Genomic DNA, 27,600 nt, shown 5'->3' with positions numbered 1-27,600 from the left:
ATATACATGTGTATACATATAGTTGTAGTGTAGCTTGCAAAGACTAAAATAAAGTTTTGTGAAAGAGAAATTGTATTGCACTGCTCAGTTCAGACGAAAGAAACTTCTAGACCGTAATCGTCGATAATCTTGGGTGTCCAAGTTACTATTCGGTTGGTGTAGAGCATATACAAGCCAACTCTACTCTTATTGTACCACTATGCTGTATAACTAAAACCACCTTCTGTTTTATCCTAACTACGTTTTTCCTCGTTTTCACTTTACCTCTAGCCTATATGTACTCTTTCTCCCCCAAAGTTACGCTTCGTAACGAGTTCAGCCCAAGAGCTTAAACGAAAAGTACTTTGTGCACAACGGAAAAGCTTGAATACAATTTATAGATATACCAATGTTACTGTGGCAGTACAAAATACTATGCTGTTAAAGAAGAGAATACTTATTTTCTTGTTTTGACCAAACATTTTAAAAAGCTACTGATTCTTCTTGCTTACACTGTCTTTATTTCACTCTGTAAAAAAAAACGTAAATTATCTCACACAATAGATGTTTAATTAGTTAAAAAATAATTTAACTACAAATTGTGGTTGGATTTTCTTTTTGTTTAAATAATTTAAATGCTATTGAATAATTAAATGAATTATTCAAAAGCTAACAAAACAATTTAATAAAATATATTTTATTTTATTCTAGAATATTTTTTGCTTGGAATTTTATAAATACAATAGATATTGAAAAAAAAAAAATACCCCTTTCCTACTTAAAATCTAGGTATTTTAATACAATTTTCCTTCTCACATTTATGTAGGTTTAAAATACCTGTGGTATGTTAACAATAACTTGAGAAACTCGAAATTTTCGTAGTAGGTATAATAATTTTCGAACAATACACATAACGAATCAGTACGTGAACATGCATACATGGCAAGGATGAGAAATGTGAACAGAATTTCATGTGACTGGAATTAAAGTGTAAAACTTACTACACCATCTATATTATATCTGTAATAATATTTATACATTCATATAACTGTAAATGAAATTTGCAATTATCCTGCAATACCTTTAAATCGAATTTCTAACTATGGCTTTATGATCATTAATTATCATTTACTAGGACCATTTAATAGAGTTGGAGCAGTGATCAGGTGAATTAAATACGCTAAAGAGATCTTTGTATGTACCACTAATTCTATGTATATTTCTCCAATTCAATATATCCATGTAGTGAGGATTAGTGAAAAGGGATTCCATTGCTGACTTTGATCAGACATTCCCAACAACTAGAAAATCATATTAACTTTCTAATGGCTTGACCTTAATCTTCACTTACATTAACCTTTTTTCCGACACATTATTATTATCAAGATGATAAGAATTTAATATTTAACAATTTCCCATGATTTAACAAAAAAAAAATTTCATTAGGAAAGATAAGTATTTATTGGAATAAGTAGAAAAGCATGTGGTAGAGTTGTAGAATTTTAAAATTCACCAGCAAGATAATTTTATTTCTGACTGTATTTTATTGAATAAAAAAAAGTTAGCAGAATAGTTTAGTGATATCGGATACCTCGAATCAAATTTCCAACAGTGACTTTCCGATTATTAATTACCCTTGCTTGGGTCATATAATGTAGCTTAGCAATGATCAGGTGAATTAACTGCGAGATTGAAACCTACATGTGCTTGGTGTATTCATCGTCCATATAACACATGTACATACAAATGTATGTGCGTATAATCTTGCATTGTACACCTACAAAGGTATACGCGCATTCGATTGGCGTCGAGTGGTGTCCGGAGAGGGGCGCGACGCCTGCAGCCAAGAACGAAGCTTCGCTTTATACTAAACCTGACTTGGTAGGACAGTTCAACGAGCGTGTCTTTCGAGACTGGACCGGTACATGCAATTGTAAGAGAGACCCATGAGCTTATCAAACTCATCACCGTCTAAAAGTACGACCGATTTATTTGTAACAATTGTCTGACAATATTTTTTAGGAACGTTTAATCAATTTTTAGATCTAAAAGTGATGCTGATCTGCTGGCGAATATTTCGCGAAATTCCTCTTTCCCCTGATCAGAAATTCAATCTGACGGTGTGGGGATAAAAAATATCATCAAATGGAGAAAAAGATAAAGGAAAGTAAGGGATAAATGTAGTCTTGAGTTTCAAGTGGATGAGCTGTAATGCTCTCAACCGATCAACTCGCGCAATGTGAATGATTGAGTGGAACGTATCGCATCGATGAATGACACCATGTGTTCTTGGCATGGTTGAAATGCGATCGAACGCCGATTAAATTGTGTGATAATATATATGTATATATTGATATACATATATCTACATAGTGTGATAAATAGTAGAGTGTGTAGTATAACCTCCCAAGTATCTGGTGGAATGTCACGTGGAAGCCTTGTCCGAGATGCTTCACTGAGATTTGTATTTATCAGTAATTCATTATTTCCATCCGCATTTTTACTTACTCTGGATTACTTACATATCTGCATTAATTAAAGAATTGTTATTTATTTGTTGTTTTGTTGGTATTGAAAAATTTCACGGTCACTTTAAAAAATAGTTCAAGTCCCCTTTTTTATATTATTGACACAAGTGTAGTGACAGTTTTATGATGTCGTGTAGCAAATATAGTGAATACTGTCCAGTGTGTTTTTTAAATCTGGAATTTTAATCATTTTGTGATCAGATTTAAATAATTCATATCGGATACGCAGTGTCACGTTTCTTTCAAGTTAAAGACTTGATCGATAACTCAACCTTAAAATCAATTGTCTGACTCACTTATTATCTGCTTCTTTTCTTCAAGGTAAGTCACGTGCTGATATTATTCGCAATATATGGGACAAAATTAACAATCAAATTAAAATATTTGTGAGTTAAAAAAAAAATATATATATATGCAACCTTCAGAATCATAACTTGAACATAAAGAATATTAAAACAAATTTTTATTTGTATTATTAATGGATTTATCGTACAGAAAGAATTTACTTAAAATCATTCAATTTATGTGCAATTTACTTTTAATTATATCCCCAATAAATAATTTACAAATATTTTAATTGATTTTATTTTCATAAAAATGTTCAATTTACAACATGACATATGTTGTTACAAAAGTAATTGCTTTCATTTCCTACAAAACTCTAATTGATTTCAATAATAATGAATATTACTATTCATTGATGCAAATGATAAAAAGAGACAAACCAATAAAATATTCATTTTATTTTAATGGCATGATATTTCTTCACTATCAGATGAATTAATATTAACTCGAACAAAAACAAACCATTTAAATTTTTAGGCTAAATAATAACATTCAGAAAGATTGATTGAACAATCGATTGATGTTTCTTTTTTTATCACGATGTAGGGAAAAACCTGAGTCGAAAAATTCCGATGGATTGTACATTAGTTACATTGCTTTTTAGAAATACAACCAATGTAAAGATAATTTAAATTAAATTTTATTTTCAATTTTTAAGATTACATTGCTTCAACATTGTATTCTTTGCATAATTCCCTTTTCTGTAGTAGCAATGTCAATTCAATGTTATCAAGGAAAAGAAAGAAGCATTGTAAAAATAATATAAGCAATGTAGTCATATTACATTGAGAAAAATAAAAATAAATTTAGAACTACATTATTGGTATTGACATTGGCTACATGCTTTTTTTTATTTTTTGTGTTCCCTTCCGGTCATCCATCCATCTATTTACCGGCCTAAATGTTGCTTGACTTGAGGATCGTGCGTACCGTTCGATTCCCACTGTGCTACATTGATTAATAATTTGTTTTTTTATTATTTATTAATGAACAGTTGAATTCTATGTGAAACAGTTAAAATATTGTTAATAATAAATTACCATTGTTACGAAATATTTAATAAAATAAAAATGAAAACAATGATCATCTGTTAACGATGTTCTTTTTTGATATTGGTTATATTACTAGAAACTATTATCAATGTAACCAATGTAAACTCAAGATCTACATATAAAACCTTAATAATCTTACTCTTACATTGCTAATATTGCCATATATTAATTTAACATTGCTTACACCATTTTCAATGTAAGAATGATTTTAGCGATGTAAAATAAAATTTTTTAGCAATGTATCCAATATAAAAGTAATGTTATAACAATGTAATCAATGTAAGACCCATCGAAATTTTTCGACTCGGGAATAGAATTTATGTCATAAGCTTGTAATGTTTGTTGTAAACTTGAGAATGTATTTGACACAGTAGAACAAAGCACATTAGAAACGTACAAAGCGAGCTAAGAAGCAAAGAAGAAAGAGGAGAAGAAGTTAAACAAGAAGCAATTTAAAAATGAGTGTATAATTGGTTGTGTTTTATCCAAGTTTCCTATTTAATGAGGAGGCGCAAATTGGAGTATATAGTAATAATGAGTAGCGACTGAAAAACATTAAGTGTGGTGGTTAGTAACATTTATAGAGTGGTTGTCCTCGACGCCTCAACTTATGATCAACGATGAGACAGAAAAACAAATGAAAATAAAAGGTGTGTGTGGTTGAACGGTTGGATGATTCTAAAAAATAACGCGTGTGTTCGCTCGGGTGGCAACAAACGAACAAACTGGTTCCTGGTTTGATGTCGTTTCAAAGCACATTGCTTGGTCTCAAGCTTGAACAAAGTTGATCAAACACGCCTCGCAGTGTCTGCTCTGTTTCATTTTGTTTTTTTTTTTGCTGTAGCTATAACTCACAGGTCCAACTATATCGCAGCGAAAAATCTGTGTCAAGCGACATGTTGACACGTGTAGAGAGTTTGTACGCGGATCTGCCGTGAAACTGGGCCTAGTATATGTATTATAGTGTCGGATTTCGTTGTGTCTAAGAGCTTCAGAAGAGCAGCAAAACGCGAGCAAACGACCTGAACATCTTGTCGGCATAATATTCGTGGGTGTGCGCCCGCGCGAAACGAATGACGCTGACACTGTGTACAACACTCTGGCTACAATGTCGTACGTGAATCAAAACTATTCAAGAAAAGCAACACATATGTTAGCCGATGCTGTTATACACAAACAACGTTTAGGCACCAAGCAGTAGCTATCGCGTTCCCTGATTCGAGATATGGAATTTAATTTTATTATGACGTGAGCCGTCCAACGTTATCCTTGAATCGCCCAAGCTCCCCGTGGCGTTTGGTTCGCGAAATGAGACTCAAGCTACAGTCATTTGGCCCGTAGGCAGACTCGACACTGTGCCAAATGAAACACCACACGAACATGTGTTATACGTGCGTGCCTTGAACATTGAAATTTTTACAGACCCATGCTTTATCAGTGTTTACTGTCAAATGTACAGTCACGATTTTTGCAATAAATACTCATGTCTTGTATTTTAGTACACCCAAAATCAATCTGTGTTTAATATTTAAAAATTTGCATTTATTAAATTAATAAAATTCCATCTATGCTTTTTTTTTTATTGGAGTAAATTAGCAATCTAATATTTAAAATACACACTATAAAATTCATGAAAACTGCTCGATTGATGATAATTTTTTGATATTTCTCGTCAGTTTTTTCCATAAAAAATCCATTAATGAATCATACGACCTCGATGTATATGCCTTTAGAATATTCCTATGATGATTTAAGATTGAAGAGGATAATTTTTTAAAAGTCGTCATTTGATAGAAAATATTTTATCGTAATAAGTAAAATATTTAATAGAGGTAATATACTTCACATATTTCAACATAATAATGTTGTTGAAGACCATTCAGTAAATAAATGTCACTTGATTATCTTTTATTTTTAGTATTACACGTATATAGTTGGTTATAAATGATGATTAAGTTGATTAAGGAAAATAGTATGTAGGTATATTTCTGATCATACGACAATAAAGTTGTATAAACAAGTGACAGCGTATGTAAATGAATGCTTACGAATCTATTATTTAACATGGATGAGTCGGCAGGGAAAGTAAAGGAGATTAGTCATCGTCGAAATTCACAAGTGAGTACTCGAAAATGCACCCTGGAGCCCATTAGCGACAGATGTTGTTCGTTCCAATGCGGCTACTTGAAATAACTTAGGTAAAGAGAGGGAATTTATGAAGAGAATGAAAAATTCTTAACAAGAGTATGTATGATGCCTTCAAGTCGCTCTAACTGCTAGGCAATCCGGCATGTTGCCAATGCAGACGCGCTTGTCATATAAGCTATAAATACTTATATACAGAAGACGTTTTATGAACTTTAATGTCCAGCTTTTTACGAGCCGTGAAGGAAATAATGTTTTCGTAGTTGCATATATGCTGCAAGAAGGAGAAGACGAAAAAGAAGTCACCGATGTTCCCATCGTTTCGAAGCCACATCAAGCGACTGTATAATCGTGTCTTCATCGGGAATCCAGTCGGGTCATGATCTCGATGGTATTAATACTACCGCAATAATTCCGATGTAGCGTAACTCAATTTAGAACATGGAGCGCGACTAATCATTCAATAACGGCGGTCGTGTATTGCGTACATTTATACATGAGGCTAAAGATGAAGCCTCTACTAGCCATCATCATATATCCCCCTATATATTGTACATAACGTTTCGCATCGATAAGTAAGTCAACTAATATTCAAACTGCGACTACATTTTCATATACCTCATTATCTTAACGCATCACTTCTTTTACTGTAGCCCATCTACGTCCATCATCATCATCATCATCATGTTCAAGTCTTGCTCCAAAAGACAAAGCTCTATTTTTATTCTTCTCAAAGAATCCCAATTGACATTATTTGGATGGATTTAGAAAATTGATATTCAAACCAGAAACAAAATAATTTTTAATGAGATCTATTAATGTTTTATTTGAAGGTAGCAGTAAGATAATGAAATTTAAATGAAATCAATTCCTTAATGATGGTTGAAATATTTCTACTGGAGGGCATAATAATAAATAATGTTAAAAGATGCAGACGTCGATTTCCATTTGTGTTCTTGCAAACGATTAAAAGTAGTCCAATCCTCGCCTACAATACCGGAAATGCATAATTGAGTTTGTAGAAGAACAAACAAGAGAGCTGGAAAGTATATATACACGAGTGGAACAATCATTCTATTATGTCTCTAAATCCTGTACCATCTTCTTCGTATGAATTCACTTGACAAAGCCACTGAACGTCGCCATGTAATAACAACGTCGTATATGTACACGCCTGGGCAAATCCAGTCTTCGTTAATAATGTATTCATTCTGCGATCGAATAAGTCTCAGGGAGGCCATTATCGTTACCTTTCTCCCCCAGTCGGTTTGCAACCGCACTAAATGAACATACGCCCACACTCTACCATCAATATCTCGTTATAAGTCCCCATACGCGTGTGAATTCTTTACCCTACTACAAAAATCGTCAGACAACGCTGCCTCATTCAACCTTATTATCGTTTTATCCTGCTGATTGTTCAGAATTGCCTAAAAAAGAATCACCGATAATAAAATCTAAGCTCTGCTATTTTCATTAAGAGCTTTATACGTAATCCAAATTAAGAAATTATGTCTTATAATTAATTCACGTGAATTTCATCTACTCGTGGTAGTTCATTAAAGAACAGTCATTTTATTCATATAGATTGATAGATAATAGTATTACCATAAATTTCATGTAATAATTATTATTAGAATTATCTGGAAATATAATTAATTATAATTTCCATAACCTTTTGGCATTATTAATATTTTTCATGCATTTAGTAATTATTAGAGTAATGATTAATTACTTAAATTCATCATTTTGCAGCAAACTGCTTTCTCGATAATTTTAATCGAAAAACGTATGATTTAATTGATTTATTGGTGCATAAGAAATGTATTTAGGAAAAAGTGCTTACGAGTAATAGAGTGAAGGAAAAAAATTGGCATTTTTAAATTTCAATTTCAATCAAGTTAAAATTTAATATACGTTTTATAAAAACATAATCTCATAACACCTGATCAGATTTTCCTATTACCTAAGCTCTCGATAGCCATGATAATAATTTATTACATGCATGATTAGTTTTCCAATCAAGTTACATCATCAGGACGTGACCAATATTTCAGCTTAATCAACTTATTAGATGATCCAAAGAAAAATTGTTGGTTGATATTGCGGTTTAAGAGATGTATGGATTGAAGATTATCCAAATTTATCGAGTGATTACGAGTTTTTCCTCTTCAAGATGATAATTTTAAAATGCAAAATAAATAGATATCGGTACGATATAACTATAATTATGATGATAGTTGACTGCAATACATCAACTACTTTCTCTGCTTTTAAACGTATACCTCCGAGCTGACATTTTGACACATTCTCTCACCTTACGAAAGTGGCATTTTACGCTACGTAACAAGGTCGCACGCGGTGTCACCTTTACCTTGCGCCTCTGCAAGTCTACAAAAGTAGCATTCCCGTAATGTTGCGACAAGGTGTCGTGAACAGCTCCCGCAGAGACTCTGCACCGGCGCCATAACCCGACAAGTATTACAACCACCGCCAATCTCTGTCGTGCTTCGTTGGCTTCTTCTTCTTCTTCTTCCTCTACTTTCTTCTTTCCATCGTCACTTTTTTCTCCACCTGATTACGTTTTTATTTCAATCACGTTAAATCATTCTTTTTTTGTTACACAATGAGAAATGAGAAGTTAAACTGATTGAGCGTAAAGATTTTAATTCACTAGATCATTAATCGGTAAACGCTCGATTGATTCATAAATAAGAACAATATGATTAAATTTGTTTTATTAAACGGTAAATTCAACGGTATATAAGTGCATAAATAATATGTAGAATAGTGAATCAACAGTTATGGATATTTTTTCATTTCTTGAATAATTTTTCGCCAACCCAAAGGGCTAGATTGTGTGCTAATAATTGCAGATTTCATTTATTCTATCAATAAACAATAGAGTAGCATTTTTGTTTTTTAGCTGCTACATCCATGTGTATATTTGATATCAAAAGGGAAAGAAAACTCTTTACTCTGCGTATATATAATATTCCCCAGCTACTGTAGTACCTTATTTAAATCCTATCTCCCAGGGGCCATTTTCGATCACAACATGGTATTGACAAAACCGCTTTTCTCATACAAAATGCATGAATATTTTTTTTTACTCCACGATGTAAAGCAGCGAACTGTAATCCCTACAAAGAAAACATCATCTTCGTGGTGTATAGTATTTAAAGAATACTCACTCCCTCTCTCTCTCTATTTAGCCATTACTTAATAACTTGTTTATTTATTTAGTCAATACAACTTTGATTTTCCGCATTTACGCTATGAGAATTTTATTATCAGCTCAAGCGCAAAATACAAAATTTATATTCTGAATTTATATTTTATAATCATTCTAAAATGGGAAGGAATTTTTAACTGATTTTTAATTTTATAAATAAAGATTTTTTATTATTTTCTTTATCGGTCTTGGCGACGTCTTTCCCACGCAGATAAATTGTACCACCTAATCTTGAACGAATAATGGTACTCGTAATTAAAAGTTGAATGGGGTTGAGGACGATGTCGAGAGAAAACTTTAAGGGAGAGAAAGGCCGAAGAAGAAGAAGCTCAGTCCTCTCGCCAAGAGACAATGCAGTCCCCGACGGAAGAGCTGTCATCCTATGTACCTATATTTCTACCCAAAAACTCTTACGTAAATGCAAAGTGTAAGTTCTTGAACATCAATCAACAATCTCTCGTCATTATCCTTAACTTTTCTCATAGAACTATTCTACCAGCAATGCCCTTATAATTTTATTATTAAATATCATTGTCTTAGAGATTAAAATAATTTATGATTCAATATTAAATATTAATGCTATTTATAAACCTTTTTTTTTTTCAATCATTACAACACATAATTATATATATATATATATATATATAAAATTTTTTCTCATAAAGATTATGACTATTAGGCGAGTTAATTGCTTCGCTTTTAATCATGTAATACTTTCATATTTCCTAAATCCGTTAATTCATTATTATTACTATTGTTATTATAAACATACAAAAAAAACCTGTCTGAGCCACTTTTTTTATAACATTTACACGTATAAATTTTATCAAAAAAATTATTTCGTTTCACTAAAAGTCTCTTAATGCCAGCTATAAGATTAATAAATTGCGAAAGATGCTTTTAATCATGAGATCCTGAAATATCGTGAGTCACCACTTAAATTCGCATATTGCAGACAAGTTGTACTGTTAATTGACACAATTCTTCTTTATTTTATTCATACATTTGATTCCTCAGTATGTAAGAACTGAGAGAAGTCTAATCATCACATCATCCGACAGCGTCAATCCATCTAAAGATCTTTACAAAGGCATTAAAAACGAAAAGTTTGTGAGAATGATTTTTAGAGGCTGTTAAAACCTACGCAATATGCTTTCACCTAGTGCCAAGCTTAAACGATGTTGTTGGATAAATGAGCCATTCATCGAGAGCCACTGTATATATCTGAAGTATTGAGCTAAAACGTAATGTTTATAGCTCTGAAGAATCTTTGATCACTCACTTCTCTTTCGATACAATCCTTTCATTTGCGACAGCTTATTGATTGTTTAAAATTTATCATCCAGACATATTCATTGATGCTTCTTTGGTATGCCTCCTATCTCACATAGTCTTTGATGATCGTTACTCATCGGTTGAATAATAAAACCACCATAATTTATTCGCATTTACCAATAGCATTTTATTGCATTCAATATATTTTTTTTTTGCCCATTCATTATATGTATTCATTTTATAAAATAATCTTGATTATACTTAAAAATCAATTATAAAAGAATCATTTGGCTGTGGTTAATTTATAAAGTTACTGGAAATAAATGATAAATTTATATTTACGTTTATAAGTTTCATGTGCTTTCAGTAAAATGATAGTTTGTATATATATATATGAACATATACTAGTTGACTCCTTAGAGTAAATCAAATTATATTGAAAAACCGAGTTTATATGTGTAAAATCCTACTCTGCAACTTTATCATCTCTCATTTTATGACAAGTCGTTAAAGACGTCGTATTTCTTTAAAAATTTTTCATCTTGTCGTTTTCTGAACTTTGTGTGACCTCACTACCATAGTCATGTTCGTTTCTCCTGTAGAATTGAAACGACCTACCATCAACTCTCTTTTCTACTGGCACTTCCATCCATCCACCTTCTTTTCCTTTTCCTCTACCATTTTTTTCTCTTTTCTATGCTCTTTTTTTTCACAACTCAAGATCTGTCGTGTTGCGTCCATTTCCGCCTATCTTTTCACACATTTTTTTTGCAAGAACAATTTTTTTCTTCGCACTTTTACGAATTTCGAGATAGTAGAGGAAAAGAAAAAAGAGCAGACACAGGTGTACTGAGTTTCATCTTTCCATTCTGCAAATTGCTTGCCTCGGAAGGAAAACATTTTTTTTATTTCTTTCTTTTTTTTTTTTTTGACTGCTCACTTTTCAAGTAGACGATGAAAAGCGATTTTTATCTACTCGGAAGTGTAATTTCTTATCGCAAGTAAGCACTAAGAGATGGAATGTCAATGCAACCGATTGATGACACAGGAATGGCAATGGAATAGTCACGATTAATCGCGATACAAATCGGGATAGAATATAATAGAAAAAGAGCAGCTGAGTCAGCTCGCGACGCGACCACCCAACCTTGGAGTCTCTTGGCTACTACAGATGAAGTAAACGGCTTTCTTCAGCTTCAAGTTCTTCGATTAATCGTCTATCGAACATTGAAGTTCTTTTTCTAGTGAGATATATGTCTCAGCAATATATTTACGTTCCATGTCCATACACTCACATACGTACACCGATCTTTGGATATATTTTTATCAAAGAAAAAAAATAAGTTATTGATAGCTAGAAAAACAAAACTTTACAACAGTAAAATAGATCACGTGAAAATAAATAAATAGAACGACAGTCGATGTCTTGTTTGTTTGCAATATTGAGACTTGAATATGAAACCACTCACTCTCATTTTCTACCATTTTAAACACAACTTTATAAACTACACCACGATCTTTTATTTCTTTTAATAAATGAACAATTTGGTGATGACTCTTTCAATTCATTGCAATTTTTTATTTTCTAGATGAAAGGTACTTGATTATAACCATTAATTTATAACACGATTATATAATTTTCTCAATTACTGTAATTATTTTTTTCGTTTCTACACATGCTGGATGTGGTGTCCAAAATCATGACGTTTGCTTTTTCGATGTTTTTCTTTGTTTGTCGTTCTCTCGAGGGACATTCACATACACTAGAGTCAAAGAATCTAAAAGAAAATCTGCAGATTCTCAATAAGCTGACGGCAAACTCTAGTGGGATGCTGAGCGCGTACACGCCAACGCCAAATTGCCTCCAGGGGTGAAATGACACAATAACATGGACAGCACAGATGAGCCCCAATTGCTAGGACAGGAAATACGTAATTCTGTTCAACAAATCGTATATAAACATAACTCTCTGTTATTTTTCATTTTAATGCTTTTTAATAAATTACTACACTTGTTTCTCTTTTTTTATCAACATTATTTAATATTTGTGTTATCACACGTTGGAGAATTTAATAATGAGACTTATCTGCATTTTATGATTGTCTTGCCGTGGGTGAAAATAAAATCTATTTAACTGATAAAATGTATACTGTTGGTACAGCCAAAAAATTACATTGAGTTTAGAAAACCACTGATTACACCAGGGATCTAAAGAATGCGGCTACCAACTATCGATCGATGTTTGTTACCCGAGAGTATAAAGATATTGTTTTTAAGCTGTGGTTTTGCACTACTCCCTCTTGGGAAATTGAACCCGCGAGTTCCGTTGCCAGTAAACTCACCGCTCATTTATTACCGCCGTTTTGGCTCTGGGTGGCCAAATTTACTGGGCCCACCCTGACCACAGCAGCTCGTTCTCTGACGCTTGACCGAGTCATTGCCACTTTTACGGTTTTACAAAAAATTTTAAACTCATCCTGTCGCACAATTTCATCCTTGTTACCACCAACGGTTCATACTCAATTGCTATATGAATCTTTGAAAGTGTCTAGTTTAGCAATATCAGCATACCATCCGCTCAGACTTTAAAACAGTTATCTTTCATATTTTTATTTTTCTTTGTCCACATGTACATCTGCTTCACTTGCATAAGCATTTTTTTATCCTCACACTGAGGTTGCATTTATATTTCTATTTGCACAATACTTGGAATTATGTTATTGTTATTATTATTATTAAATACTAGACAAAATAACTTTTTAAACAAGTCCTTTATTCAATATCATATTTCATGATAATAAAATTAAATTAAAAAATTATTATTAAGGCGTAATTTCTTATAAAACTTTCATTTTTTCAAGAAGATAAAAAAAAAAGAAAGAATGACATCAACGAAAATGGGTGATATAAGAAAATGAATGCAAAGTTGAAAAAAATAAATAATATTTTAAAGATGAAATGAAAGATGAAATAATAAAAGAAGTGATTAAAGTTAATTCCAAGTTTCATGAGTATATTTTACAAAAGTTTTCGCAATATGAGTACAACATTGTAAGTGGCCATTTCATTTTTACGAGCCGGTCCATCTTCTTGGATTTTACTTTGTGATGCCTTGCGGCGATGAGAGACGACTTTACATGTTAAATATCCTTGGAATGTGGTACCAGACGAACGGATTAACTCTTTAAAAAATGATGGTCATATCTAGCAATACCGGAGTGTCAATTAAGCCGAGTCTGAGCGTGCAATCGATTAATTTTACCTTGTATTCGCCCACCGAGTGCGAGAATAATTTGGTCATTTCAATGAACTGTTTTTTAAATATATTTAATTATCATACCATCAACGGTAGATGAAGATTATGATAAATGGGAATATCGTAAAAGATATTCCCAAGTAAATATTAAAATTTTTATTTTATAAATTTCCTAAGTCACACCCACATAGTTCATTGAAACCGGATAAAAATCACATCAGTGTCGTGTCATTACATCGCATAGGGTTAACAATCGCCTTCCGCATTTCAAAATGAACTCCACCTGGTACTCTTAAAGGCTCGTTCAAGATTCTAGCGTGACTCTATTTATGCACGTCGGTGTAATACGAAGCGATTCTCAGCTATATAGTCACGTTGAAATGATTAAGCACTTCTATTCGTACAATATATGCATATCTAATTGTCCGGCCACACGAAAGTCTTTTTATGCAGATAAAATCCCTTGACGTTCATATCATAGTTAAAGAATGTTCTGATGCAAGCTAAATTTGTTGATTATTTTTTCGATTAACTCTAATTAAAATGTTTAACAATTAAAATTCCGCTTAATGTCAGATATAAAATTTTTTTTTTTTAGATTAAATTTGTGACAATGGAAAAATATTCATGACAACAATTCTTTTTTTAAAACAAAACTTTATTTAATGCTTTTCAAAAGATTAATTAAAAAAAAGAAGGATGTAAATAATGTGTTTAGGAAAAATAATAATGAAACAAGCAAAAACAAATGAGAAGATGTATTGAGAAAATGAGTTGTATTCGTAATTCTCTTTGTTATACTTAATTTTGTGATGCACAGAGCAGTGTTTCATTTTGCACATATAGAGTATTGCAAAGTGACTGTTGGTAGCCGGTGGAGTAAGGGGATAAACTTAATTGTTCAAATACACGCATTTCACCGCAGTCCGCAATACGCGAGACGAGGTTCACCCTCGAGCAGCAAGCAACAATGCACGTGCGAACACGTGTATATTCTCGTACATTTGTAGCCACCGCGTACTAGCGATGTATGTATTGATACACGAAGAACCGCGCAAATACCAGTACCCCCACACATATCCGCACACTCGTTATTCCGTACACGGAATTTCGATCGAACGAGCCACCCGAAGCAGGATTATTTTAATGAAACCATTTGGTGATGCTCTTGCACCCTCGTCTGGCCATTCCTCTTTCCTCTCTCGACAAATACATGCTCTCTTGCCGACGGTCTTCATACCAACATCCACCACCTTCATACCACCTCCATCTAGTTGACGACGCATTCGTTCTGGTACACTGATGTAAGCCCAAAGAATTTCGAACCCGATGGAACGGATAATTGCGTTCTCGACCATGAGTATAATAGGATTGGTGGTAATCGCCCCCGTTTTTTTTAAACTGTAACGAGTCTATTTTCTTTCAATCTTTTCATTCACACGTCATTTACATATTAGAAAAATATTTATTTTTTGATTTTATTACCAATATTTGAATAATTTATTCTCTTCCAATCAATCCCACTGAAATAATTAAAATATTTTACTCTTTTTCTATTCATTTACATACAGATTATCCATTTTTTCATCTTTTCATCGTACCGTATGTCAACTTTTTAATTATTCATCAATTGTGAAATCAGTTAAATTTCAATTATAAAAATTAACTTGCATTTTTCTATTTTTCCCATCTAAAGTTCTCCATTTAATATTATTTTCCCTCCCTTTTCAATCATAATTCCAAGATGATTATTTTTTTTTCACTCATATTTAATCATTTAAAAGCTCACATGAAAATTTATATTCAAGTTGATAAACAAATAAAATACATTATGATGATTTTTGATACTTTAATCACACGTGTTAGCTCTAATTATTCATCAATTGTAGAACAAGTTTGATATATAAATGAGATAGATATTTAATTTATATATGTAGCAGTTTGTTGACGCGGATGATTGCACGCACTGACACTACACGTAAAAACAAATACCTACCTTGTATAGCCTATACATATGCACGAGATATATATATATACGCATATATATATAATGCACGATGTGATGTCGGCTTTGCTGAAAATCGAGTACCAGGATTATGTTGTGATGCACTACACACTAGCCAGTAAATCATTTCGGATGACCAAGCCAATGTGTCGAAACGAAGCTACTGAATTTTCAAAAAATAAAAAAAATAAAACATCACACACAATACAATACAAATTTTGTACAACAGACCAAGAGGATAACAAAAATCAATGAATCAATGAATTGAAAATTTATAGAGCTTATTTATATATGTGGGTATTTGATCAAAAATTATTTCATAAAAAATGTATAGGATGTATACACAATAAATGTGTTTTATTTGCTTCAAAAATACATTTATCATAGTGGCTTATCTTCTAAATTATTCTACGATTTATGAAAAGATATTTATAGATATTGTATATAGATTTGTTAAATATATATGTATAAAATAAAATTGGAAAAAAAATTTTTCTATCAACGAAGAAAGAAAATTTAATCAAAAAAAAAAAAGGGGGTTAAACTAATTTTTTTTTTCATATTTGTTATCAAAGAAGACATCAAAATAAATTAATTTTTTGTGGATTTTTTTTTTTAATTTTTATATTTATTTGTTAAATAAAAAAAAAGTATGATTTTGAGAAAGTAGTCTTTGAAAATCTGATTGAAAGAGTCATATCTATCGCTTATGAGATATGCCTAGAGCAATACATTTGAGTTGATCCTTCGGGAAATTTTCGATTGCGCGATATCTGCATTTCATATATATACCTACATATATTTTTGCGTCATTCAAGTCTAGTAGCAGTATAGATATCCAATTTTTTTCTTCCCTCGCGTATTCAACGAGTCACAATTTCACAGTACAAAGCCCAAGACTTCCCTTTGGGATTATGTTTTTGCATCTGAGAAATTTTCCAACTTGCAATTCTTATTGGAGTTCTATTTTTTTTTCTGTTTTATTTCTTCTATAAATGTACGATTTGCCGATGACATTTTCTCAGTTGCACCAACTGACATAGCACAATGTCGAAGGATCACGACAAGTATATGTAAAGGGAACGAGCAAAATTCTATACGACGTTCATGTAAGGCGTGAGAGGGTTCAGAAAAGCAAAAGCCACCAACACGGCTAAAAGACGATAGTATAGCAACGAGAGAGCCAAGCGAAACATGAATATGCATGCCTTGGTGGAAGCCGAGCGCTAAGATACGAGCACTACCACGGTTATTCATGCGCCTTTCATATTTAATACGACGGTTTACCCGCCCCTTCGCACGCGTATAATTTTTCTGATACGCGGTATAACCCGTTGCAACGGCCATCCTAAAATCTAGTGGTAAAACTCGAATAATTCATGCAACACCAAGTAAGATGGTAATACTGAGACTTTTCTTCATCTAACCGACTTCTCATCCTCGAAAATAAAATATTCTACAAAATACTAGACATATCGTACATAACTTTACTTCAAAAATTAAATGAAATTCTTTTATTTTGTAGAAAAAAAAGAAAAAAAAAACAACTTGAAGAACATTAATGGAGTAAAAAAAAACTCATATTCACATGCTCTCTCTAAAACTAAAAACTCATTAAATTTTACAAAAACTAAACGACAATGAAATGTGTTTATAATTACATACACCTTAAAGTCCCATTTTCTGCACGTTAACTATACTCAAGATCATAGATCTCATCTAGAGATCAAACATCTAGATAAAATTCTTTCAACACAAAAATTATTTTCTATACTTAATTTAATAGCTTAGACACTTAATTTCATATAAGTCTTTTTTTTTTAAGTGTTCGTTTCTTTTTTTTTTATCTTTGTTCAGGGAAGAATCTGTTTGTTATTTACTGGACTATTCAGAATTATTATTCATATTAGTTGAGTCCAGTCTACCATTAACCTACATATCTAGTGAATCTATTGTAGTTCGTTGAACTGGCAGAAAATTAAAATGAAATGTATGACTCTGCTGTTTTGGAATGTCACTGATGATAAGAATTACGTAGTGAAAGCATGCAAAGCAAAATTGTTTGAACAGCGTGTTTTTGAAGCGCGCCAAAAACGAACAAACTATGAGTTAGCTGTTCACAGGCACGTGTATTAAAGCAAGTTGTTGGTGGGGTGGTAAATTTACCCCTTCATCGTATAGAGACCAACGTTCAAATCTCGACTGTGAACTGTAGGTCGTATTTTTTCCACCTGGTATCGCTATCGCACACTTTTCAACGAGTTTTACATTCGCTTTATGACACTTTTCCAACCACACGAAACCAACTATGACATTTGACCCAACATTCACGTGTACCCCCATGTTTATTTCACTCACGTCAACCTTTTACTATAACGATATCAATTAAACTTACGAGAATAATGATGACGATTAATCTAGATATGTTCAAAGCATCGCTTTTCAAATCTCCAACAACTTCCATGAAATTTTTCTTACGTTTTTTATGCTATCTTGTGTTTCATTTACATTTTCAAGGATAACGTGTTAACAGATTACATACGTACTGAAAGAATTAAAAGAAATAATCATTTTTTATTTACATTAAATACTCTTTCAGCATATTTATCTTTCTCAGGATATTCATGTCTATATGTAAAGACCCCAACATAAACTTTACATTAATATGTACTTAACTTTACCCCCAAGCAGCTATACTTATGATGGACAGAATAATGTCTGGTGCAAAATGACAAATTTTCATGTATGGCAGATGTGGAACATGTATTACACCTACATGACGGTTTGTCTTACCATATAAAATTACTTGTCAAAGTAGGGGAAAAAATAAATAATAAAAAAGTTGGATGTTAGCGATTTTTGTTATGCATAAAATATTGCGTTATATACTGGCATTAGAAAATTATACGTCATGTTTATTATACGGACTTTACTTCCTTGTCTACAAAACTAGTAATTGGAAAACATTTGGCGAAAATTACGTTTGTGGATGATGAACTAGCGCTTGATCTATGGCAAAAAGCTCAGAGTCTAGCTCACTGGATACAACTGCTCGTTCTCCTTCATTACAGAGCATTTTCTTGACGGCCAGTACAAAATATAGACGCTTTATATTTCTTGAAAAAGTAATGTGAAAAAAATTGAAGCAATTTAGTCAATAAAGTTTCTTTCTTTTTGCTATTTATTTCTTAATAAAAATTAGCAGTAAAAAATTTTATCATCAAAGGAAACTTTTATCGTTCTTAATGATTCAGTTTGTCTTGAAAGTCTCCAGAATGCTGTCCATCAATCCCAGACAAATGTATCTAATCGGAATGATAAATATATAATGAATTTAGTGATTAAATTTCGGGCGTAATTTTTGAAATAAATTGAAATTTTATCCAAGATGATGGAAGGGATAAAAAAGAGAGAGAAAAAAGAGTAATGGTGGCCGACGGCTGTGGAAGATGATTAAAGTGGTTCTCGCGCGGACAAGAAGGCAAGAGAGGCTTCGGTTTACGGGGAAATAAGTGCGATAATGACTGGTACCAAGCAAACCGGCTGCGAAGCCCTCCGGACCTTTCTACTAGGGATGCTTCAAGTCTTTCTTATGACGCTAGAGCGTGCGGGAATTCAAATTACTCAGACCTATGCAACACCTGTGAATATATAAAGGAGTGCACGATAGTTCCTGTCTCAAATTGTACAAAATAATCAGCGAATTTCCGGTAACACGAGATCCAGGTGACGACATAATTACTTCTTTATTTTAAAAACATAATTAAAATGATTATTTTTGATAGTCATCACTGATGTGTATTTCAAAGCCACCGAATATGTTAATTCACTCCTCGTCTTTCATAAATAATTTTTTTATGGAAATAATTCTACAATTTTTTTCTCAATGTTTCTCATGTGTCAAGAGTATACAAAAATTTTCTGTCATCAAAAAAAAAATGGTTACGCGTATTATTAGGATTTTTTTTTTAAAGACGACAAATTGTCATGTTGTGTAATCGATTCTTTAACAGAGCCGTGAGTATGTGGTATCAAATTTCAACCAGAAAAATATTTGTTAACAAATCCGAGTAGCCAATTGAATAGAAAACTAAATGGAATAGTAGGGAGTTGTCGTGGTATACAAAGTGTCGGATGTTCACGCAGCGACAGGGAAAGCCATGCACCTGGTGTGTCTGGTAGGTATACACATATACAGTTGAAATGGTGTTGACGTTTTTTTTGTCGATCCTCAGCTCCCCAAAAGCCCAATAATTTCGCTACGAAATTATTATAATTTCACATGAATTTGACCTAGCTTTTGTGAAGCTGTGAAGAATATTATTTAGTTTGTTTGCTACGGTTTTTGGCGTGTCCAATGCAGTCCTCGAAAATAAAATCACTGGAACGTAATAAAAAAAATATTAATTTCAAACATAATGACATCATAATAATTTTTCATACAAAACTTTATCCTCAGCTTTGCTATAAAATAATTTAATTTCCAAATACCCTACACTTAAAACATTTAAAATATCTAATTAAATGTTTAACCGCGTAATTTCGATAAGCCATTTTGAGTATTTTATAATAATATTTGATTACATGAAAAACAGAATGTTTGATTTTTAAAATGATTATTATCCACATCCTATATAATTATTATGTAGCTGAATTCATTATTATCTGAATTTTTTTTTCGTAAGCAAAGACTACACACCTGCATGCATTTGAGTGCTCGATATACGTTTTAAAAGCTAACAGAGCTGCGTGAGTGTAAACCGGAAACCGAAATCTGAAGCGACTACCCAAGGTGAGACACCACGCCCTATTTTCTCGCTGCCCTCCTCCCTTCTGAAATTCTCCGATCCTTAAGTACACACACATTCACATTCTCATATCAATGAACACTTTCTTTATAATACATCTGAGTGGTATACTACACACAGAAGTGCCCCTATCATTTGAAATTGGTGATATAATAGCTTGAGTTTGTAATTCTTATTGTCCCTACAAATTTTTCAACCTCTTCAGTGAATTAAAGATTTGATATAACTTTGTATTAATGCACTTGAGATAAAATGGAGCAATACCACCTACGTGGACTCATATTTTACTCCGTAAAGACTGGATAACTGTCAACGTCTCTAATCAGTTGGATACTAAAAGATGAAATGAAGCAGAGAACTTTCTCCTCACATTTGTTTAGAAAAATATTTTTAAAAATCCTGAAGGAGGATTTTTTTTCCTCATTTCCTTATAATCTTAACGTTTTTGGAGCCGGCGGATATGTTTTATCTGAAAGCGTGAGTTTCTGGCTCGAAGATAATCGTTGACCAGAGACCCACGTCAATATTGACCTGAGAAGACGAATCGGCATGACTGACGCGTTGGGTATATTTGTGTCGTCTATCTACATACACAGAGTGGTTGGATCCGATAAAGTCTTATCATCTGACGTCTGATTCAGTACACTAGTATGGGAAACTTTCGACGCTTGACTTTGGATAAATTTTTATATCAATATTTTCAGAACATAATGATGACAATGGAGAATAAAAAGATTTATCAACAATGATAAATTAAAAGTTTAAAAATATTTTCTGTCATAAAACACATTTGAATAAAAATAGGTTGTAAATGTTTTGCATTGAGTAACAGATTCCATGTACCGGATAAATTACATGCAAGGTTCCGTACATAAACATTTAACTGTATTAAATAAATATGATATATAATATAAAGTATAGATACAGATATAAACATATATGGCGGTTATTTACATACATACAACATATTTTGGAGAGGATACTTCCTTCCATCTACTATCCGCAATAATATCTTGTGTACCTTCACTAAAATAGCTATTGCGTTTGCTAAACCAGATATTGGATTGTGAGATCGAGTGAAGTCGGTCATGCATCGTGGATGCTGATCGAAAACGTTTATACTCGGTTGAACGTAAAACGGATGAGCTAGTGAAAACAGGAAGTGCATTCATATACGCGAGAATATTATGATTCGTAGTGTCCTTTCTGCCTGAAGGGATGAATAACCATTTCTCTACGTGACATTTTCATCCCATGAAAACATGGCTGATCATTTATCGGTGTACAAGTGACATGCTATTGATGTCCTTTAATTAATCAAAGAATAATAATCAAATTGATTCGATCCAATTGATGGAGTAAAGATTTACTAAAAAAATTAAAAGTTTAAAAAATATCTAGACTGTTGTTTCAGTTGTCATCGTTACTACTCACTTCATTTTTTTGATAAAAAATTAGCTTGCAAGTATGTATAATATATAAAGTAAGCACGAGTGAATTTATAATGAAACCACACGATTAAATTTCCCTTTGAGATATTAAAAGTTTTAATTATGTAATCGATATGATTCTGCGTAAAATATTCACTGAATAACAGAGTCGCTTGTAATAAAGGATTGAACAAGGTAATCCACGTGATGTATACTTTCGTTAGTAAATCATTTGCGTACTCTGTGAGCGGTAGATAGCAAATAACAATACCTGGGGACGTAGGGCCTTAATTAAGGGTATATTAATCAAAGTTGGCTGGCTGTCGTCCGACGAACGAAGCTCTTGGCTTTAATACTTCCTCTTCATTATTATGTTGTCTACATATACCAATTTCATTTGATAATATACCACAATAGAATGTCTCTTGTCTTCATCACCAGGACATTAATTAACATTCATTAGAATCATTAAAAACTTTCTTCTTTTTTTTTAATTAAACATTCATAAAGTATCTTTCAATTTATAATCCTTCCCATCTAACAAATATAATACACTCTTCTATTGATTATGCAAGTTCTTATTCAATAAAAAAAAAAGTTAATTGCCTGTTGCATTGTCTATTTGATTGGCATTTGAATTTAACACTTATAATTCTAGTATGAACTTATGAAATTTTTGTTGAGTTTGAAAATGCACGTTCAAAAGGCTTAATATCACCAGAGAGCTGGTGGAGATATGCAAGTTGCGTAAATATTCTGCTTGCAGTATATTCTATGATTCTCAATGAAAATGAGAGGTTGCTTGAATATCGACATTTCGATTACAGGATCAATATGTGTTGAGCTCATGTCGAATTATTTATATACATATACTTTAATACATATTTATTCAGTATAAAATATCATTATCATCATCATCATCATCACTCAACAAACAATTTACTTGAAGTAATTCATTATATAGCTGCTAATTGAATCCATAAATGACTGTAAAAAAAGGAAACACTTCAAAACAATTATTCGAGGTAATTACGTTCATATTTGTATTGTTTTTTAGCCTTTGTCTTATATGATTACCATCATCATTATTATTATCATCACCATTATATATAGATAGTCTGTTGTTAATAATTTTGTATCGACGTATGTCAAAGTATGGCTTTAGTATTAAATTTATTGTTGGTGGCAAGGAAAGGCGTCGACTGGCAGCTGCTCCGAAGAGCAGTCGAGTAGAAACTATGTGGAAGAGAGGCCTTCACTGGCTTGTGTTCAGCTTTCAAACCACTGCCATCCAGCAGCTTTGGCCTTTCTCTCTTGCTCTTTCTCCTTTCCTTACTTCTCCTCATCTCTTTGAAAATTCTGTGCCTTTTAGGCGTGTTAGAGACTTGGTGCATGGGTAGGTGACCTATAGGTATTCGAACCCAATCGTGTATATTTATTCTTGAACTATCGTTATGGTATTAGATAAAATCGTACACCAATAAAATTATATCATTGTTAGCTTCTTAAATACTTATTGCATTTGGAGTCATTTGTACTAATGCTATACATTGAAAACACATTTCTTTAGATAGCAGAAATTATTTTATAAGTAGATAATTATGTCGGTAATGATTATTTTACTATTAGGAAAATCTAGATCAAGATGAAGCATTTGAGTGAAGTAGGATATGTAAAGATTCATTAAAAATTAACAGAATAAATGATGATGATGTAATTTTAATGAAAGAAAAAATATGTTAATGATCATTAGCACAAATTGAACACTTTAATTTTCACATACATGATGTCTTATTCGTACTCTTTGAAGTTTATTGGCAGAACGACAACGGGGAATCATTTTATGATCCCGAGAGACTATTTAGACTGTCTGGACCAAAACGAAAAGCTTCCCCTCAGGCATTCCCAAAGAAGAATCGAAGAACGAATGACCGTAGTGCCAAGTTAATGAGAGACAACCCAGTTTTAAACGTCTGTTTTGTTTTTCGATGTAACTCACACTGAAAAAATACTTGAAGTATATGTAGTCCAACTGCTGTATTAAAAGAAAACCAACGATGTATGAGAAGCAAATGAAAAATTACTGTATATACTAGTTTTTATTTTGTGCTTTTCTATTTTTTCATTGACTTGACTACATTTCAACTGTCGTTGATAGTTTGTCTCCGGCTCATTACGTTTAAGATTGCAGCGATTATCTCGTGTAATTACACGTAATTTAACGAGTCTATTTTTTTCTGTATGTCTGTATATTTTTTTTTTCATACACAATCAACGAGTCTATAGATAAAATGTTTCTCGTCATAATCGGTAATATATACACATGAGGATAAATTTGAATACTAAAGCATTTCCATTCATCTTCTAGACATTTCCTATTTTGGTAGAAAAATTTTCCAATTTTTTAAAAATAAATATTACTAGCTATACATCAAATACATTTCACAATTTTTTTTAGCAAAAAGTTCTAAGATATAATTACTTTATGGCTTGTTATTAAAAGTTACATGATAAGACTTGTTACAACTGTGTTATAATTCCCTGAGAAATTATCAACTTTCCACAACTGTTCAAAATCAATTTATAATTGAAAAAAAATTAAAAGAACAGTTGCTTTTTCTCTTCGTGGTTTTTTTAAGAATATTTATCACATTTGAATTTATATAAACGAAAACAACAGTATTTTTTGACGTATTTTAGTATAACTATAACAAATAGTATGAATATGAAATGTGAAGTAATTGATTCAAAACACGGTTTTGCATATGCCAACTTTCATTGTCGATTATTTTATACACTGATATTTGTGTTAAAAAAAGAGTCTCAATAATAGAATTATTGGTATTAGAAGGGATTATGGAAATCCCTCTAATGCAAATCTGCAACTAATGTGTGTGTGTATATATATATACGAGTGTATGTAATCTCTTTTTTGCGTGCTAGATACGTATCAAGATTATTAAAGCATCTATTTTTATTATTGCAGATAGTAGAACAACTACTCAGAAGATTCCACAACATTATTCGGATAAGGATCACGTAAGTAGATTTCAAGCATCAATAATTTTTTTATTGCTCATGTGAGGTTAAATTGATGAATTTAATGAACGATTTCATGAAATATCTAATTGCTATTACCAGAAAGAATTTCTTTTCTAAGTATTAATATTCTTTAAATTAATAAAATAAAAAAAAGGAGGAACCTAATTAAACAATTTTTTATTTGCAATTAAATTTTTAGGGAAAATTTTGTTTGGATTAATATTCATATTTCGAGTCAAGTGTAAAATTTGCGAGAACGAAATGAAGAAAAATCTTTAGCAACTCAAATTGAATGGTATGTGTATTCAGAGAGAAAAAGAGTAAGAGAGAAAGGTAACTTTTATAAATCTACCAAGCACTCGGTTACGATCGTACATTTTCACGAGTTATAAGATCGCGATCCAGCTTGTTTATGCGATTACCGAGATAGGAGGTGGCCTCTTTTGTCCGGGGGTGGTTTTCAACAGCGGTGTATAGCCTAGGTAGATACGAAGAAATAAATTTAGTTGCGCGATACCTTGGTATGGTGTACACAGAGACGTGTCTAGGTGAAGCGGGAACATTTTGCATCAGCAAGCGACGCAAATTCGTGCTACTTTATCGTGTCATATATTACATTGTGCGAATGCAAAAATTAACTCCATTTACATACGTTACGAACAAAAAAAAAAATAAAATAAAACATGGTTTTGAAAACCTTGGAAGAAAAATTTAGTTGTAATTTATCACTTATATTTCACATATATATACATAGGTACATATCTATACATTATTCCCTTACGAATTGTGAATTTCCCTGCGATAACTGACAGCGACAGGAAGACCTTGCGTTATCTCTAAAGAAGGAGAGCACCCTTAGTTGGTCGGCACTGAGTCCTAACGGTTGCCTCTTGGCTTGGAGAGGAACCAAGAGATACCGAACACGTTCACCGGTCGCCAAGGCTGAAAAAGAGATGACATTAGTGTACCTGAAGAGCAAGAGAAAGGTGGAATGAAAGGAGCAAGGCATGTAGGTAGGTAGGATGATGCGCAAGAGAGGGCGCAGGAGTTGGATCGGCATTGAGAGTGAGGGTGGGAGAAAGAAATAGTGGGAGAGTAGAGGAAAGCATTCACAATCGAGTTCTGTGAGCAGAAGAGACAGAGATCGAGTGAAGGGAGTTTGTGTACTGGCAACGTAGACAGAGTGAGACAACAGACGGACCGGGTCGAGCGGTAACGCCGGGTTACCTTTCAGCCATGGAGGGGAAGATTCTTGTCAGCATGGAGGGGGAGAGCGACGCTCTCTTGCTCCGCTAGCAGTTAGTTTCGCCGCTGACGTAGTCAAGAGCGGATCGAGCTCATCTCGTACTCGAGTTGATTTAAAATTACACTTGGCACATACGCGTTATAGTCCTCAATCTCGTGAGACCCTTCGTCTGTGGGACTCTCTTTATGAGGATACCCTTTCAATTTTTTATCACAAACTACAGTTCAGTGACTACTTTTATATTCATTTTGATATTTTTCAATTACTTCTCTTTCATTTATCGGATATTTGTGAGTGTGCAAGTGTCGAGATTCAGTGTCAAGTGTCGAACACTGTGATTTTTATTTTCTTTCTCGAAGGCCAAAGTGACCCTACATACATCAGAGGATATTACTCCAATTACATCAGTGAATAGTTTCCTTGTTACTTTCTGGCGTGTGATCACATCTGGTGCATGTTCAGAAGCTAAAACGTTGAGAAAAACAGAAGTGTGGGGACGCAGTTAGCGGCTAAGCACAAAGAAACTGCAGGATATCTTTTCCTCTAAACAGCGCCGCGTTCTTCATTGCATCCACGTTGCCCCTACACCAGAAATCTAAACAGCTACCAAAAACCAATCTCCCCCGGTGTATCTTCAATTGATCTGCTTTTGGATTATTTGTAGGCTGCTACTTTTGTTAAGCCCAAACGTGCGTGAATTCAATTAATTATATACGTGTGACAGTGATATTTGCTCTGTTGTACAGTATGTGCGCCAATTTTGTCATCGGATTCATTCAACCTGTGAGTAGACTATTTTGTTCAATCATCCCTCAGATCATCGTCTTAATTCATTATTCATTTTATTCAGTGCTATTAAGTTTTATTACGATTAAATTGTGTTGATGTGATAAATTATTCCTTTTTGTTCTCAAATAATCTTTCAAAATCAGAAATTTGTGCGTTTATTTACAGTGTATGTACATGTTAGATCAAATTGTTTCTTTCGTACTAGCATTTCAAATCGTATGGATAGGGTTTTTGACCTTGTACTTTCTTACATTGTTTCTCCTGGAATTCATCTACAGTGTGATAGTTTTAATGTCAGATGGTGATTTATAATGTCACTTTCTTGGAAATTTAGTCGTCTACTTTTCTTCGAATTCTTTTCCTTGAAATTATAAAACAATTGAAAAATACCAACACCTTGCTATCTCAATAATGTTTTGGAGTCTTTTAAGTTAAAATACTCCAAACAATATTATCAATAGTTGA

General features: G+C 32.7%; 1 protein-coding gene across 8 annotated transcripts in view; it reads left to right on the top strand.

Moving 5' to 3' along the window:
• Positions 1-1,875: 1,875 nt before the first annotated feature.
• LOC118065108 (latrophilin Cirl-like) overlaps positions 1,876-27,600 on the top strand; it is a 101,505-nt gene continuing 75,780 nt past the window's right edge. For 2 of the 8 annotated variants that reach the window (XM_035080239.1, XM_035080229.1), the window contains exon 1: positions 26,286-27,129. The gene's annotated coding sequence lies outside the window, so the exon portion shown is untranslated. Of the gene's footprint in view, positions 2,829-25,044; positions 25,098-26,285; positions 27,130-27,600 lie in introns of those variants that run through there. The other 6 variants (XM_035080197.1, XM_035080186.1, XM_035080205.1 and 3 more) reach the window with 6 other exon arrangements.

The sequence above is a fragment of the Chelonus insularis genome, unplaced genomic scaffold (assembly GCF_013357705.1).
Source record: "Chelonus insularis isolate UGA/USDA-ARS -01 unplaced genomic scaffold, ASM1335770v1 contig_117_pilon, whole genome shotgun sequence".
In the NCBI taxonomy this organism is placed as follows: domain Eukaryota; kingdom Metazoa; phylum Arthropoda; class Insecta; order Hymenoptera; family Braconidae; genus Chelonus; species Chelonus insularis.
The sequence above is the reverse complement of the archived record's forward strand: the minus strand, read 5'-3'. Positions and strand labels throughout refer to the sequence as shown.